The sequence below is a fragment of the Anomaloglossus baeobatrachus genome, chromosome 3, assembly GCF_048569485.1.
Source record: "Anomaloglossus baeobatrachus isolate aAnoBae1 chromosome 3, aAnoBae1.hap1, whole genome shotgun sequence".
NCBI lineage: Eukaryota > Metazoa > Chordata > Amphibia > Anura > Aromobatidae > Anomaloglossus > Anomaloglossus baeobatrachus.
Genome location: NC_134355.1, coordinates 666,514,542 through 666,528,225, shown reverse-complemented (window position 1 = coordinate 666,528,225; position 13,684 = coordinate 666,514,542). Strand labels below are relative to the sequence as shown.

General features: G+C 32.9%; 12 non-coding genes across 12 annotated transcripts; all 12 read right to left on the bottom strand.

Annotated features, from left to right (window-relative positions):
- Window positions 1-347: 347 nt before the first annotated feature.
- Window positions 348-433, bottom strand: TRNAR-UCU (transfer RNA arginine (anticodon UCU)). The gene is given in 2 exon segments: window positions 348-383; window positions 397-433. It is a non-coding gene; the product is annotated as a tRNA-Arg (tRNA).
- A 1,003-nt stretch (window positions 434-1,436) lies between these two features.
- Window positions 1,437-1,522, bottom strand: TRNAR-UCU (transfer RNA arginine (anticodon UCU)). The gene is given in 2 exon segments: window positions 1,437-1,472; window positions 1,486-1,522. It is a non-coding gene; the product is annotated as a tRNA-Arg (tRNA).
- A 786-nt stretch (window positions 1,523-2,308) lies between these two features.
- Window positions 2,309-2,394, bottom strand: TRNAR-UCU (transfer RNA arginine (anticodon UCU)). Its single transcript is given in 2 exon segments — window positions 2,309-2,344; window positions 2,358-2,394. It is a non-coding gene; the product is annotated as a tRNA-Arg (tRNA).
- Window positions 2,395-3,180: 786 nt separating this feature from the next.
- TRNAR-UCU (transfer RNA arginine (anticodon UCU)) lies at window positions 3,181-3,266 on the bottom strand. The gene is given in 2 exon segments: window positions 3,181-3,216; window positions 3,230-3,266. It is a non-coding gene; the product is annotated as a tRNA-Arg (tRNA).
- A 786-nt stretch (window positions 3,267-4,052) lies between these two features.
- On the bottom strand, window positions 4,053-4,138 carry TRNAR-UCU (transfer RNA arginine (anticodon UCU)). Its single transcript is given in 2 exon segments — window positions 4,053-4,088; window positions 4,102-4,138. It is a non-coding gene; the product is annotated as a tRNA-Arg (tRNA).
- A 1,271-nt stretch (window positions 4,139-5,409) lies between these two features.
- Window positions 5,410-5,495, bottom strand: TRNAR-UCU (transfer RNA arginine (anticodon UCU)). The gene is given in 2 exon segments: window positions 5,410-5,445; window positions 5,459-5,495. It is a non-coding gene; the product is annotated as a tRNA-Arg (tRNA).
- Window positions 5,496-6,280: 785 nt separating this feature from the next.
- On the bottom strand, window positions 6,281-6,366 carry TRNAR-UCU (transfer RNA arginine (anticodon UCU)). Its single transcript is given in 2 exon segments — window positions 6,281-6,316; window positions 6,330-6,366. It is a non-coding gene; the product is annotated as a tRNA-Arg (tRNA).
- Window positions 6,367-7,148: 782 nt separating this feature from the next.
- Window positions 7,149-7,234, bottom strand: TRNAR-UCU (transfer RNA arginine (anticodon UCU)). Its single transcript is given in 2 exon segments — window positions 7,149-7,184; window positions 7,198-7,234. It is a non-coding gene; the product is annotated as a tRNA-Arg (tRNA).
- A 2,542-nt stretch (window positions 7,235-9,776) lies between these two features.
- On the bottom strand, window positions 9,777-9,862 carry TRNAR-UCU (transfer RNA arginine (anticodon UCU)). Its single transcript is given in 2 exon segments — window positions 9,777-9,812; window positions 9,826-9,862. It is a non-coding gene; the product is annotated as a tRNA-Arg (tRNA).
- A 1,233-nt stretch (window positions 9,863-11,095) lies between these two features.
- TRNAR-UCU (transfer RNA arginine (anticodon UCU)) lies at window positions 11,096-11,181 on the bottom strand. The gene is given in 2 exon segments: window positions 11,096-11,131; window positions 11,145-11,181. It is a non-coding gene; the product is annotated as a tRNA-Arg (tRNA).
- A 790-nt stretch (window positions 11,182-11,971) lies between these two features.
- On the bottom strand, window positions 11,972-12,057 carry TRNAK-UUU (transfer RNA lysine (anticodon UUU)). The gene is given in 2 exon segments: window positions 11,972-12,007; window positions 12,021-12,057. It is a non-coding gene; the product is annotated as a tRNA-Lys (tRNA).
- A 793-nt stretch (window positions 12,058-12,850) lies between these two features.
- Window positions 12,851-12,936, bottom strand: TRNAR-UCU (transfer RNA arginine (anticodon UCU)). The gene is given in 2 exon segments: window positions 12,851-12,886; window positions 12,900-12,936. It is a non-coding gene; the product is annotated as a tRNA-Arg (tRNA).
- Window positions 12,937-13,684: the final 748 nt, after the last annotated feature.

Genomic DNA, 13,684 nt, shown 5'->3' with positions numbered 1-13,684 from the left:
TGGAAATTCAGGTATTCTAAAATATAACATCAAGATGTTCAATAATTTTAGAACCAGCAGAGAAAAACTCAGCGTTAGCATTTTCTCAACTCTCTCTGTGTTTTAGACACACATAACAAATCTACATGAAGAATGAATTTCAAAACAGGATGGAAAAGCAGCATTTTAAAAGTTCACAAAACTGGGTTGCCTTCTTAGTCTTTTCTAGAAAGGGGAGCCCTAGCGATTTTTGAATTCTACAAAAATGCTCTAAAGGATAATAATAAATCATATATTAAATCATTTCTTACTCTTTATTATCTTATGGGTATTATATAGGACTTTCGCATCAGACACCAAACAAAAGCTGACTCTGGCGGGACTCGAACCCACAACCTTTGAATGCCTACACTTTCCTAGAAGTCCAATGCGCTATCCATTGCGCCACAGAGCCTGAAACTGAAAAAAATTGTTTGGAACTTCAGTGTGGCTAAAACTAATAAGAGAAAGAATAGTAAAAATGGAAATCACTCTAAGGCCTCTTTCACACGTCAGTATTTTGCATCAGTGTTTCGTCAGTGTGTCATCAGTATTTGGATGCCAAAACCAGGAGTGGAACTTACTAGAACAACTATAATTGAAAGACTGACACGTGTTCTGTGTTTTGGAGACATTCCTGGTTTTGGCATCCAAATACTGATGACACACTGATGAAACACTGATGCAAAATACTGACGTGTGAAAGAGGCCTAAAAGCAATCTTTCAAGATTTGAGAGCAGATTTTCACAAAATATTTACATTTTAGTAAAGACAAGAATTTCAAGCCAATTTTCTGGACATATCTTATGGCATACATTATGATTTCAGGAGGCAAATAAACTTTTTTGGAAAATATTTCAGTTTTTTTCACTTTTAAAGAATACTGAAGATAATGGATAAAGGTTTAAATTCTTTAGATACAAAACTCTTCTCCAATTAAAACAAGCCTCCAATCTTTGAATCTTTATCTTATCTAGACATTTACATTCGCCACTTTGTGCTAAAGAGTGTTTTTTTAGCAGCTTCCTCTACATTCTTTTCTTTGATCATTTTAAAATCTGATTTACATTTGGAAATTCAGGTATTCTAAAATATAACATCAAGATGTTCAATAATTTTAGAACCAGCAGAGAAAAACTCAGCGTTAGCATTTTCTCAACTCTCTCTGTGTTTTAGACACACATAACAAATCTACATGAAGAATGAATTTCAAAACAGGATGGAAAAGCAGCATTTTAAAAGTTCACAAAACTGGGTTGCCTTCTTAGTCTTTTCTAGAAAGGGGAGCCCTAGCGATTTTTGAATTCTACAAAAATGCTCTAAAGGATAATAATAAATCATATATTAAATCATTTCTTACTCTTTATTATCTTATGGGTATTATATAGGACTTTCGCATCAGACACCAAACAAAAGCTGTCTCTGGCGGGACTCGAACCCACAACCTTTGAATGCCTACACTTTCCTAGAAGTCCAATGCGCTATCCATTGCGCCACAGAGCCTGAAACTGAAAAAAATTGTTTGGAACTTCAGTGTGGCTAAAACTAATAAGAGAAAGAATAGTAAAAATGGAAATCACTCTAAAAGCAATCTTTCAAGATTTGAGAGCAGATTTTCACAAAATATTTACATTTTAGTAAAGACAAGAATTTCAAGCCAATTTTCTGGACATATCTTATGGCATACATTATGATTTCAGGAGGCAAATAAACTTTTTTGGAAAATATTTCAGTTTTTTTCACTTTTAAAGAATACTGAAGATAATGGATAAAGGTTTAAATTCTTTAGATACAAAACTCTTCTCCAATTAAAACAAGCCTCCAATCTTTGAATCTTTATCTTATCTAGACATTTACATTCGCCACTTTGTGCTAAAGAGTGTTTTTTTAGCAGCTTCCTCTACATTCTTTTCTTTGATCATTTTAAAATCTGATTTACATTTGGAAATTCAGGTATTCTAAAATATAACATCAAGATGTTCAATAATTTTAGAACCAGCAGAGAAAAACTCAGCGTTAGCATTTTCTCAACTCTCTCTGTGTTTTAGACACACATAACAAATCTACATGAAGAATGAATTTCAAAACAGGATGGAAAAGCAGCATTTTAAAAGTTCACAAAACTGGGTTGCCTTCTTAGTCTTTTCTAGAAAGGGGAGCCCTAGCGATTTTTGAATTCTACAAAAATGCTCTAAAGGATAATAATAAATCATATATTAAATCATTTCTTACTCTTTATTATCTTATGGGTATTATATAGGACTTTCGCATCAGACACCAAACAAAAGCTGACTCTGGCGGGACTCGAACCCACAACCTTTGAATGCCTACACTTTCCTAGAAGTCCAATGCGCTATCCATTGCGCCACAGAGCCTGAAACTGAAAAAAATTGTTTGGAACTTCAGTGTGGCTAAAACTAATAAGAGAAAGAATAGTAAAAATGGAAATCACTCTAAAAGCAATCTTTCAAGATTTGAGAGCAGATTTTCACAAAATATTTACATTTTAGTAAAGACAAGAATTTCAAGCCAATTTTCTGGACATATCTTATGGCTTACATTATGATTTCAGGAGGCAAATAAACTTTTTTGGAAAATATTTCCATTTTTTTCACTTTTAAAGAATACTGAAGATAATGGATAAATGTTTAAATTCTTTAGATACAAAACTCTTCTCCAATTAAAACAAGCCTCCAATCTTTGAATCTTTATCTTATCTAGACATATACATTCGCCACTTTGTGCTAAAGAGTGTTTTTTTAGCAGCTTCCTCTACATTCTTTTCTTTGATCATTTTAAAATCTGATTTACATTTGGAAATTCAGGTATTCTAAAATATAACATCAAGATGTTCAATAATTTTAGAACCAGCAGAGAAAAACTCAGCGTTAGCATTTTCTCAACTCTCTCTGTGTTTTAGACACACATAACAAATCTACATGAAGAATGAATTTCACAACAGGATGGAAAAGCAGCATTTTAAAAGTTCACAAAACTGGGTTGCCTTCTTAGTCTTTTCTAGAAAGGGGAGCCCTAGCGCTTTTTGAATTCTACAAAAATGCTCTAAAGGATAATAATAAATCATATATTAAATCATTTCTTACTCTTTATTATCTTATGGGTATTATATAGGACTTTCGCATCAGACACCAAACAAAAGCTGACTCTGGCGGGACTCGAACCCACAACCTTTGAATGCCTACACTTTCCTAGAAGTCCAATGCGCTATCCATTGCGCCACAGAGCCTGAAACTGAAAAAAATTGTTTGGAACTTCAGTGTGGCTAAAACTAATAAGAGAAAGAATAGTAAAAATGGAAATCACTCTAAAAGCAATCTTTCAAGATTTGAGAGCAGATTTTCACAAAATATTTACATTTTAATAAAGACAAGAATTTCAAGCCAATTTTCTGGACATATCTTATGGCATACATTATGATTTCAGGAGGCAAATAAACTTTTTTGGAAAATATTTCAGTTTTTTTCACTTTTAAAGAATACTGAAGATAATGGATAAAGGTTTAAATTCTTTAGATACAAAACTCTTCTCCAATTAAAACAAGCCTCCAATCTTTGAATCTTTATCTTATCTAGACATTTACATTCGCCACTTTGTGCTAAAGAGTGTTTTTTTAGCAGCTTCCTCTACATTCTTTTCTTTGATCATTTTAAAATCTGATTTACATTTGGAAATTCAGGTATTCTAAAATATAACATCAAGATGTTCAATAATTTTAGAACCAGCAGAGAAAAACTCAGCGTTAGCATTTTCTCAACTCTCTCTGTGTTTTAGACACACATAACAAATCTACATGAAGAATGAATTTCAAAACAGGATGGAAAAGCAGCATTTTAAAAGTTCACAAAACTGGGTTGCCTTCTTAGTCTTTTCTAGAAAGGGGAGCCCTAGCGATTTTTGAATTCTACAAAAATGCTCTAAAGGATAATAATAAATCATATATTAAATCATTTCTTACTCTTTATTATCTTATGGGTATTATATAGGACTTTCGCATCAGACACCAAACAAAAGCTGACTCTGGCGGGACTCGAACCCACAACCTTTGAATGCCTACACTTTCCTAGAAGTCCAATGTGCTATCCATTGCGCCACAGAGCCTGAAACTGAAAAAAATTGTTTGGAACTTCAGTGTGGCTAAAACTAATAAGAGAAAGAATAGTAAAAATGGAAATCACTCTAAGGCCTCTTTCACACGTCAGTATTTTGCATCAGTGTTTCGTCAGTGTGTCATCAGTATTTGGATGCCAAAACCAGGAGTGGAACTTACTAGAACAACTATAATTGAAAGACTGACACGTGTTCTGTGTTTTGGAGACATTCCTGGTTTTGGCATCCAAATACTGATGACACACTGATGAAACACTGATGCAAATTACTGACGTGTGAAAGAGGCCTAAAAGCAATCTTTCAAGATTTGAGAGCAGATTTTCACAAAATATTTACATTTTAGTAAAGACAAGAATTTCAAGCCAATTTTCTGGACATATCTTATGGCATACATTATGATTTCAGGAGGCAAATAAACTTTTTTGGAAAATATTTCAGTTTTTTTCACTTTTAAAGAATACTGAAGATAATGGATAAAGGTTTAAATTCTTTAGATACAAAACTCTTCTCCAATTAAAACAATAAGAGAAAGAATAGTAAAAATGGAAATCACTCTAAAAGCAATCTTTCAAGATTTGAGAGCAGATTTTCACAAAATATTTACATTTTAGTAAAGACAAGAATTTCAAGCCAATTTTCTGGACATATCTTATGGCATACATTATGATTTCAGGAGGCAAATAAACTTTTTTGGAAAATATTTCAGTTTTTTTCACTTTTAAAGAATACTGAAGATAATGGATAAAGGTTTAAATTCTTTAGATACAAAACTCTTCTCCAATTAAAACAAGCCTCCAATCTTTGAATCTTTATCTTATCTAGACATTTACATTCGCCACTTTGTGCTAAAGAGTGTTTTTTTAGCAGCTTCCTCTACATTCTTTTCTTTGATCATTTTAAAATCTGATTTACATTTGGAAATTCAGGTATTCTAAAATATAACATCAAGATGTTCAATAATTTTAGAACCAGCAGAGAAAAACTCAGCGTTAGCATTTTCTCAACTCTCTCTGTGTTTTAGACACACATAACAAATCTACATGAAGAATGAATTTCAAAACAGGATGGAAAAGCAGCATTTTAAAAGTTCACAAAACTGGGTTGCCTTCTTAGTCTTTTCTAGAAAGGGGAGCCCTAGCGATTTTTGAATTCTACAAAAATGCTCTAAAGGATAATAATAAATCATATATTAAATCATTTCTTACTCTTTATTATCTTATGGGTATTATATAGGACTTTCGCATCAGACACCAAACAAAAGCTGACTCTGGCGGGACTCGAACCCACAACCTTTGAATGCCTACACTTTCCTAGAAGTCCAATGCGCTATCCATTGCGCCACAGAGCCTGAAACTGAAAAAAATTGTTTGGAACTTCAGTGTGGCTAAAACTAATAAGAGAAAGAATAGTAAAAATGGAAATCACTCTAAAAGCAATCTTTCAAGATTTGAGAGCAGATTTTCACAAAATATTTACATTTTAGTAAAGACAAGAATTTCAAGCCAATTTTCTGGACATATCTTATGGCATACATTATGATTTCAGGAGGCAAATAAACTTTTTTGGAAAATATTTCCGTTTTTTTCACTTTTAAAGAATACTGAAGATAATGGATAAAGGTTTAAATTCTTTAGATACAAAACTCTTCTCCAATTAAAACAAGCCTCCAATCTTTGAATCTTTATCTTATCTAGACATTTACATTCGCCACTTTGTGCTAAAGAGTGTTTTTTAGCAGCTTCCTCTACATTCTTTTCTTTGATCATTTTAAAATCTGATTTACATTTGGAAATTCAGGTATTCTAAAATATAACATCAAGATGTTCAATAATTTTAGAACCAGCAGAGAAAAACTCAGCGTTAGCATTTTCTCAACTCTCTCTGTGTTTTAGACACACATAACAAATCTACATGAAGAATGAATTTCAAAACAGGATGGAAAAGCAGCATTTTAAAAGTTCACAAAACTGGGTTGCCTTCTTAGTCTTTTCTAGAAAGGGGAGCCCTAGCGATTTTTGAATTCTACAAAAATGCTCTAAAGGATAATAATAAATCATATATTAAATCATTTCTTACTCTTTATTATCTTATGGGTATTATATAGGACTTTCGCATCAGACACCAAACAAAAGCTGACTCTGGCAGGACTCGAACCCACAACCTTTGAATGCCTACACTTTCCTAGAAGTCCAATGCGCTATCCATTGCGCCACAGAGCCTGAAACTGAAAAAAATTGTTTGGAACTTCAGTGTGGCTAAAACTAATAAAAGAATAGTAAAAATAGAAATCACTCTAAAAGCAATCTTTCAAGATTTGAGAGCAGATTTTCACAAAATATTTACATTTTAGTAAAGACAAGAATTTCAAGTCAATTTTCTGGACATATCTTATGGCATACATTATGATTTCAGGAGGCAAATAAACTTTTTTGGAAAATATTTCCGTTTTTTTCACTTTTAAAGAATACTGAAGATAATGGATAAAGGTTTAAATTCTTTAGATACAAAACTCTTCTCCAATTAAAACAAGCCTCCAATCTTTGAATCTTTATCTTATCTAGACATTTACATTCGCCACTTTGTGCTAAAGAGTGTTTTTTTAGCAGCTTCCTCTACATTCTTTTCTTTGATCATTTTAAAATCTGATTTACATTTGGAAATTCAGGTATTCTAAAATATAACATCAAGATGTTCAATAATTTTAGAACCAGCAGAGAAAAACTCAGCGTTAGCATTTTCTCAACTCTCTCTGTGTTTTAGACACACATAACAAATCTACATGAAGAATGAATTTCAAAACAGGATGGAAAAGCAGCATTTTAAAAGTTCACAAAACTGGGTTGCCTTCTTAGTCTTTTCTAGAAAGGGGAGCCCTAGCGATTTTTGAATTCTACAAAAATGCTCTAAAGGATAATAATAAATCATATATTAAATAATTTCTTACTCTTTATTATCTTATGGGTATTATATAGGACTTTCGCATCAGACACCAAACAAAAGCTGACTCTGGCGGGACTCGAACCCACAACCTTTGAATGCCTACACTTTCCTAGAAGTCCAATGCGCTATCCATTGCGCCACAGAGCCTGAAACTGAAAAAAATTGTTTGGAACTTCAGTGTGGCTAAAATTAATAAGAGAAAGAATAGTAAAAATGGAAATCACTCTAAAAGCAATCTTTCAAGATTTGAGAGCAGATTTTCACAAAATATTTACATTTTAGTAAAGACAAGAATTTCAAGCCAATTTTCTGGACATATCTTATGGCATACATTATGATTTCAGGAGGCAAATAAACTTTTTTGGAAAATATTTCCGTTTTTTTCACTTTTAAAGAATACTGAAGATAATGGATAAAGGTTTAAATTCTTTAGATACAAAACTCTTCTCCAATTAAAACAAGCCTCCAATCTTTGAATCTTTATCTTATCTAGACACTTACATTCGCCACTTTGTGCTAAAGAGTGTTTTTTTAGCAGCTTCCTCTACATTCTTTTCTTTGATCATTTTAAAATCTGATTTACATTTGGAAATTCAGGTATTCTAAAATATAACATCAAGATGTTCAATAATTTTAGAACCAGCAGAGAAAAACTCAGCGTTAGCATTTTCTCAACTCTCTCTGTGTTTTAGACACACATAACAAATCTACATGAAGAATGAATTTCAAAACAGGATGGAAAAGCAGCATTTTAAAAGTTCACAAAACTGGGTTGCCTTCTTAGTCTTTTCTAGAAAGGGGAGCCCTAGCGATTTTTGAATTCTACAAAAATGCTCTAAAGGATAATAATAAATCATATATTAGATCATTTCTTACTCTTTATTATCTTATGGGTATTATATAGGACTTTCGCATCAGACACCAAACAAAAGCTGACTCTGGCAGGACTCGAACCCACAACCTTTGAATGCCTACACTTTCCTAGAAGTCCAATGCGCTATCTATTGCGCCACAGGGCCTGAAACTGAAAAAAATTGTTTGGAACTTCAGTGTGTCTAAAACTAATAAGAGAAAGAATAGTAAAAATGGAAATCACTCTAAAAGCAATCTTTCAAGATTTAAGAGCAGATTTTCACAAAATATTTATATTTTAGTAAAGACAAAAATTTCAAGCCAATTTTCTGGACATATCTTATGGCATACATTATGATTTCAGGAGGCAAATAAACTTTTTTGGAAAATATTTCCGTTTTTTTCAATTCCACTTTTAAAGAATACTGAAGATAATAGATAAAGGTTTAAATTCTTTAGATACAAAACTCTTCTCCAATTAAAACAAGCCTCCAATCTTTGAATCTTTATCTTATCTAGACATTTACATTCGCCACTTTGTGCTAAAGAGTGTATTTTTAGCAGCTTCTTCTACATTCTTTTCTTTGATCATTTTAAAATCTGATTTACATTTGGAAATTCAGGTATTCTAAAATATAACATCAAGATGTTCAATAATTTTAGAACCAGCAGAGAAAAACTCAGCGTTAGCATTTTCTCGACTCTCTCTGTGTTCTAGACACACATAACATATCTACATGAAGAATGAATTTCAAAACAGGATGGAAAAGCAGCATTTTAAAAGTTCACAAAACTGGGTTGCCTTCTTAGTCTTTTCTAGAAAGGGGAGCCCTAGCGATTTTTGAATTCTACAAAAATGCTCTAAAGGATAATAATAAATCATATATTAGATCATTTCTTACTCTTTATTATCTTATGGGTATTATATGGGACTTTCGCATAAGACACCAAACAAAAGTTGACTCTGGCGGGACTCGAACACACAACCTTTGAATGCCTACACTTTCCTAAAAGTCCAATGCACTATCCATTGCACCACAGAGCCTGAAACTGAATCAAATTGTTTGGAACTTCAGTGTGGCTAAAACTAATAAGAGAAAGAATAGTAAAAATGGAAATCACTCTAAAAGCAATCTTTCAAGATTTGAGAGCAGATTTTCACAAAATATTTACATTTTAGTAAAGACAAAAATTTCAAGCAAATTTTCTGGACATATCTTATGGCATACATTATGATTTCAGGAGGCAAATAAACTTTTTTGGAAAATATTTCCGTTTTTTACAATTCCACTTTTAAAGAATACTGAAGATAACGGATAAAGGTTTAAATTCTTTAGATACAAAACTCTTCTCCAATTAAAACAAGCCTCCAATCTTTAAATCTTTATCTTATCTAGACATTTACATTCGCCACTTTGTGCTAAAGAGTGTTTTTTTAGCAGCTTCCTCAACATTCTTTTCTTTGATCATTTTAAAATCTGATTTACATTTGGAAATTCAGGTATTCTAAAATATAACATCAAGATGTTCAATAATTTTAGAACCAGCAGAGAAAAACTCAGCGTTAGCATTTTCTCGACTCTCTCTGTGTTCTAGACACACATAACAAATCTACATGAAGAATGAATTTCAAAACAGGATGGAAAAGCAGCATTTTAAAAGTTCACAAAACTGGGTTGCCTTCTTAGTCTTTTCTAGAAAGGGGAGCCCTAGCGATTTTTGAATTCTACAAAAATGCTCTAAAGGATAATAATAAATCATATATTAGATCATTTCTTACTCTTTATTATCTTATGGGTATTATATAGGACTTTCGCATCAGACACCAAACAAAAGCTGACTCTGACGGGACTCGAACCCACAACCTTTGAATGCCTACACTTTCCTAGAAGTCCAATGCGCTATCCCTTGCGCCACAGAGCCTGAAACTGAAAAAAATTGTTTGGAGTTCAGTGTGGATAAAACTAATAAGAGAAAGAACAGTAAAGATGGAAATCACTCTAAAAGCAATATTTCAAGGTTTGAGAGCAGATTTTCACAAAATATTTACATTTTAGTAAAGACAAAAATTTCAAGCAAATTTTCTGGACATATCTTATGGCATACATTATGATTTCAGGAGGCAAATAAACTTTTTTAGAAAATATTTCCGTTTTTTACAATTCCGCTTTTAAAGAATACTGAAGATAACGGATAAAGGTTTAAATTCTTTAGATACAAAACTCTTCTCCAATTAAAACAAGCCTCCAATCTTTGAATCTTGATCTTATCTAGACATTTACATTCGCCACTTTGTGCTAAAGAGTGTTTTTTTAGCAGCTTCCTCAACATTCTTTTCTTTGATCATTTTAAAATCTGATTTACATTTGGAAATTCAGGTATTCTAAAATATAACATCAAGATGTTCAATAATTTTAGAACCAGCAGAGAAAAGCTCAGCGTTAGCATTTTCTCGACTCTCTCTGTGTTCTAGACACACACAACAAATCTACATGAAGAATGAATTTCAAAACAGGATGGAAAAGCAGCATTTTAAAAGTTCACAAAACTGGGTTGCCTTCTTAGGGTATGTGCGCACGTTGCTTTTTACCTGCTTTTTACCTGCTTTTTTGCTGCTTTTTCTTCTGCGCTGTTTAATGCCAAAATGGATGTGTTCTTCTATTCAAGCAAAGTCTATGGGAATTTGGGTTTCTTGTTCACACTATGTTGTTCAAAATGCTGCCTTTTTGTGGCAGAACTTTGGTCAAAAACTCAGCTTTGCAGTGCAAAACCCAAATGGCAAAAACAATTGACATGTTGCTTCTTTGAAAAGCTGAGTTTTTGACCACAGTTCTGCCACAAAAAGGCAGCATTTTGAACAACATAGTGTGAACAAGAAACCCAAATTCCCATAGACTTTGCTTGAATAGAAGAACACATCCATTTTGGCATTAAACAGCGCAGAAGAAAAAGCAGCAAAAAAGCAGGTAAAAAGCAGGTAAAAAGCAACGTGCGCACATACCCTTAGTCTTTTCTAGAAAGGGGAGCCCTAGTGATTTTTGGATTCTACAAAAATGCTCTAAAGGATAATAATAAATCATATATTAGATCATTTCTTACTCTTTATTATCTTATGGGTATTATATAGGACTTTCGCTTCAGACACCAAACAAAAGCTGACTCTGGCGGGACTCGAACCCACAACCTTTGAATGCCTACACTTTGCTAGAAGTCCAATGCGCTATCCATTGCGCCACAGAGCCTGAAACTGAAAAAAATTGTTTGGAACTTCAGTGTGGCTAAAACTAATAAGAGAAAGAATAGTAAAAATGGAAATCACTCTAAAAGCAATCTTTCAAGATTTGAGAGCAGATTTTCACAAAATATTTACATTTTAGTAAAGACAAAAAATTCAAGCCAATTTTCGGGACATATCTTATGGCATACATTATGATTTCAGGAGGCAAATAAACTTTTTTGGAAAATATTTCCGTTTTTTTCAATTCCACTTTTAAAGAATACTGAAGATAATGGATAAAGGTTTAAATTCTTTAGATACAAAACTCTTCTCCAAATAAAACAAGCCTCCAATCTTTGAATCTTGATCTTATCTAGACATTCACATTCGCCACTTTGTGCTAAAGTGTTTTTTTAGCAGCTTCCTCTACATTCTTTTCTTTGATCATTTTAAAATCTGATTTACATTTGGAAATTCAGGTATTCTAAAATATAACATCAAGATGTTCAATAATTTTAGAACCAGCAGAGAAAAACTCAGCGTTAGCATTTTCTCGACTCTCTCTGTGTTCTAGACACACATAACAAATCTACATGAAGAATGAATTTCAAAACATGATGGAAAAGCAGCATTTTAAAAGTTCACAAAACTGGGTTGCCTTCTTAGTCTTTTCTAGAAAGGGGAGCCCTAGCGATTTTTGAATTCTACAAAAATGCTCTAAAGGATAATAATAAATCATATATTAGATCATTTCTTACTCTTTATTATCTTATGGGTATTATATAGGACTTTCGCATCAGACACCAAACAAAAGCTGACTCTGGCGGGACTCAAACCCACAACCTTTGAATGCCTACACTTTCCTAAAAGTCCAATGCACTATCCATTGCGCCACAGAGCCTGAAACTGAATCAAATTGTTTGGAACTTCAGTGTGGCTAAAACTAATAAGAGAAAGAATAGTAAAAATGGAAATCACTCTAAAAGCAATCTTTCAAGATTTGAGAGCAGATTTTCACAAAATATTTACATTTTAGTAAAGACAAAAATTTCAAGCAAATTTTCTGGACATATCTTATGGCATACATTATGATTTCAGGAGGCAAATAAACTTTTTTGGAAAATATTTCCGTTTTTTACAATTCCACTTTTAAAGAATACTGAAGATAACGGATAAAGGTTTAAATTCTTTAGATACAAAACTCTTCTCCAATTAAAACAAGCCTCCAATCTTTGAATCTTTATCTTATCTAGACATTTACATTCGCCACTTTGTGCTAAAGAGTGTTTTTTTTAGCAGCTTCCTCAACATTCTTTTCTTTGATCATTTTAAAATCTGATTTACATTTGGAAATTCAGGTATTCTAAAATATAACATCAAGATGTTCAATAATTTTAGAACCAGCAGAGAAAAACTCAGCGTTAGCATTTTCTCGACTCTCTCTGTGTTCTAGACACACATAACAAATCTACATGAAGAATGAATTTCAAAACAGGATGGAAAAGCAGCATTTTAAAAGTTCACAAAACTGGGTTGCCTTCTTAGTCTTTTCTAGAAAGGGGAGCCCTAGTGATTTTTGGATTCTACAAAAATGCTCTAAAGGATAATAATAAATCATATATTAGATCATTTCTTACTCTTTATTATCTTATGGGTATTATATAGGACTTTCGCATCAGACACCAAACAAAAGCTGACTCTGGCGGGACTCGAACCCACAACCTTTGAATGCCTACACTTTGCTAGAAGTCCAATGCGCTATCCATTGCGCCACAGAGCCTGAAACTGAAAAAAATTGTTTGGAACTTCAGTGTGGCTAAAACTAATAAGAGAAAGAATAGTAAAAATGGAAATCACTCTAAAAGCAATCTTTCAAGATTTGAGAGCAGATTTTCACAAAATATTTACATTTTAGTAAAGACAAAAAATTCAAGCCAATTTTCGGGACATATCTTATGGCATACATTATGATTTCAGGAGGCAAATAAACTTTTTTGGAAAATATTTCCGTTTTTTACAATTCCACTTTTAAAGAATACTGAAGATAACGGATAAAGGTTTAAATTCTTTAGATACAAAACTCTTCTCCAATTAAAACAAGCCTCCAATCTTTGAATCTTGATCTTATCTAGACATTTACATTCGCCACTTTGTGCTAAAGAGTAGAGATGAGCGAACCGGTCGCGGTTCGGCTCGAGGTTGGTTCGCCGAACGGACCTCCCGTTCGAGTTCGGTTCGTCGAACGTTCGACGAACCGAACTCGAACTGCATAGGAAACAATGGCAGGCAATCACAAACACAGAAAAACACCTAGAAAACACCCTCAAAGGTGTCCAAAAGGTCACAAACAACTCACAACACATGGGAAAGTGACAAGGACATATACTCATGCGAAAACAAAAGAGCTGGACAAGGAAAAAGAGGAGGACACACAGATATATGAGTATATGCAAGGAAACATGCCATTATTGTGCAACTTGAGCCCTGCTCATTCTTGGCTTCCAATCTTGATAAATTGCCTGAGCTCG